The sequence below is a fragment of the Grammomys surdaster genome, unplaced genomic scaffold (genome assembly GCF_004785775.1).
Source record: "Grammomys surdaster isolate TR1022 unplaced genomic scaffold, NIH_TR_1.0 554, whole genome shotgun sequence".
NCBI lineage: Eukaryota > Metazoa > Chordata > Mammalia > Rodentia > Muridae > Grammomys > Grammomys surdaster.
In genome coordinates this window covers 444,653-447,571 of record NW_021604973.1, presented here as the reverse complement: position 1 = coordinate 447,571, position 2,919 = coordinate 444,653, and the positions used below count along the sequence as shown (strand labels likewise).

The 2,919-nt window shown below is 53.6% G+C and overlaps 1 protein-coding gene across 2 annotated transcripts in view; it reads right to left on the bottom strand.

Moving 5' to 3' along the window:
• The window catches only part of LOC114633209 (carboxyl-terminal PDZ ligand of neuronal nitric oxide synthase protein-like), a 280,780-nt gene extending 280,260 nt beyond the window's left edge, over window positions 1–520 (bottom strand). For both annotated transcript variants that reach the window (XM_028781825.1, XM_028781826.1), the window contains exon 1: window positions 418–520. The gene's annotated coding sequence lies outside the window, so the exon portion shown is untranslated. The remainder of the gene's footprint in view (window positions 1–417) is intronic.
• Window positions 521–2,919: the final 2,399 nt, after the last annotated feature.

Genomic DNA, 2,919 nt, shown 5'->3' with positions numbered 1-2,919 from the left:
TATATGTATATGTATATGTATATGTATATGTATATGTATATGTATATCCCGGTCAGGAAACAGGCATTTCTCCTTTAAAAAGACCTCCTGAAAGCACCTCTCTCATGGGAGGCCAGCAGGTAAATAACACCAGCGCTTCCTTAAAGCTTTCTAAAGAGCCAGAAGTCCAGGCTGCGCTGCTTAGGTTTCTCCGGGAAGTAACTCAATCCAGCCTTGGCGGGCAAAGATGGGGTGTCTGAAGGTAGGAGAAGGGGATGAGGCAGTACACCTCAAACTTTGCAGGTGCTCTTTTTTTTTAAGCTCTTCTGAGCAAAAACTGAGAAAGGCCTAACCCACCTGCTCTGACTCCAGGACCGCTGGTATCCCGTTCACCCAGACCTGCCCCCTCGGGGTACTGCCCTCCCAGTGGCCCCTCACCTTGGCCTCAAAAGAGATGCCGTGCTGGAAGGCGTCCTCGTTGTGCAAAGGGATCCGTAGGTCGTGCCCATCGTCCACAAGGTTGTACTTGGTTTTGCTGGGCATGGTGACCCGCGGCAGACCCGCTGCTCCAAGGGGGCGGCGGTGGCGGCGACGAGAAAGAGCTGGCGAGACCCCGTGGAGAGAACAGTGGGGCTGGGCGAGGCGGCAGCGAGGACCTAGGTCGCGGGGTGGGCAGTCTGGGTGCCAGGCGGTGGCGGGGGGGAACCCGGAGCGGAGCCTCCGTAGGGCCGAGTGGCAGGGGCGGCGCGGATGCGGCTGGCGCGAGCAGCTCGGTGGCCGCGCTCTGACTACCGGGAAGCGGCCAGGCGGCCGGGCAGGCGGGAGCGGGCAGCGCGGAGCCCCGGACCGGGACGCCGAGCTAAGGGCGCACGGCCCGAAGCGGGGCTAGACCGGGAGCCCGATCCCGAGCTCGGCGCGCACGGCCCGGGACGAGGAAGAAAGGCAGCGGCGGCGGCGGCGGTGGCGGCGGAGCGGGGTGCCTGTCACGGAGACGCCGGATCGGCTGCCAGCCCGCGGCTCCTCCTGCGGGGCGGGCCCGGGCCGACTCCTCCTGCGCGCCAGAGCCCCGCCCGCCGCCGCCGGGTCCGCCCCAAGAGCCCCGCGCCCCGCGCTCCGCACGCGCCCAGCAGGTGAAAGTCCCCGCAGTGCCGAGCCGGGACCGGGGAACTTCGCCCTGGCCGGACCGCAGGACCGAGGCGATCCAGGCGCAGTCGGCTCAGCTAGTGGCGGCGAAACAGCATCGCCATGCATGTGTTTGTTTTGTTTTGTTTGGGGAGCCGAAGAAAAGCGATGTTTATTGGGTTTTGTTTTCCCAAGAAGGCCGAGATCTGTCCCAGCGATCCTCGATCTGGACCGCATTAATTCAGAGATCCCTGCTTCGCCTCAGAATCAAGTGGAAAGCCAAATAAGAGGGCTGCCTCCCATTGCTTTTTGTCCCTTTGGATGTGTGGCTTGCATTTGGGGGATCAGCAGGTTTTCTTTGAGAAAAATTTAAATATTTAAAAGTCGTCAGCCTTGTAGAACTGGAGTAGGCTGCACTAGGGACAAGAAATTGCAGAATGTTCTTAGGTCCTTAAAGTTTTTTAACTGGTTAGTGTTTAAAAAAAGAAAAGAAATACAAAAGAGGGAGGGAGGGAGGGAGGGAGGGAGGGAGGGAGGGAGGGAGAGAGAGAGAGAGAGAGAGAGAGAGAGAGAGAGAGAGAGAGAATGAATAGAAAAAGAAATTTTCCAAAATTCTGAGGCTTCTTTTTGATGCGCAAAGGAAGGTGTCAAAGGAGGATTTCGAGACCTGTGTCTAAACCTCAGAGATAGTGTTGTGTAACAGTTTCCTTTGAGATTGAAACATTCTGTCCAGCATCCAAAAGGGAAGGTCTTTAAGCAGGAAGGTAAACAACTCAAAGTAGTCTCAGGAAGTCCCTGAAATTGGCCAGATCCAAGAGGCCCCTCCCTGCCAGAGTAAACAATAAAATCAGAGTGTCTCAAGTAACTTGAAGCTGAGCTGCAGAAGTAGACTCTCTGAGGAGATAAGCTGCAAAGACTCAGACCAGACCTAGGAGCAGCAGAAACCAACCAAGCTGCCAGGAAGAGATTTAAATCAGAGTCGCTTGGGAAAGACACTCTAACCTGTTGAGCTGCCAGTGGGCTTCACAGTGTACTCCAGGTCTCCAGCTTTTGTGAGCTGTCACCTATTCTGGGCTGGGCCTTGATATGCAGATGTCTTTGAGTCATTTCTGGTACTGTAAGTGACCTCTCACCTATTTTCCTGTAACTCCAGTAAAATCCATTGGTTCAACCAAGTGGGACTTTGGTGGTATCCATGCTTGGTCTGCAGTGAGTTTCCTATCTGGTATGAATAGATGTTTGCTGTGTCTCCCCAGAAAAGGTTTCTCACACAACATTCACATACATAGTAGCTGTAATCTACCTCTTCACAGAGCTCAGACTCCCCAGTAGTAGCTAGACCAGCTAGTGTCAAAGCTGAAATCTCCGAGACAAAAATGATTCAACTTCTGTTGTACAAATCTGTGGTGATTGCTGATATTGTTAGAAAGAACTGCCAGCCCACAAACAGCAAACACGGCTCTGGCCGGCTGTACTCTTCTTCCTCATTCCCTCCACCTTGCTAAAAACATTAGCTTACATTCCTAAAGCTATCCACCAAGGTCTATTCCCTTATTTGGCCATTTCTTCCTCCTGAGGCTGACTGCCAGGATCCAACTATCAAAGTATTGAAGTCCAGCAATCGAAAGCCCCCTTTGACTCACCTAATTAATATGCCCAATCAAAAATAAAAAACTCATCCTAACACAGCATTTCCTCTCTTACCTTAATAAACGACATTTGCCTATATGACACATCTGTCTCCTCTCTATCCAGAGGCAGTTCTTTTCCCCCCCAAAAGAAGTATCCCTCCCCTCCCTCCCTCCCTCCCTCCCTCCC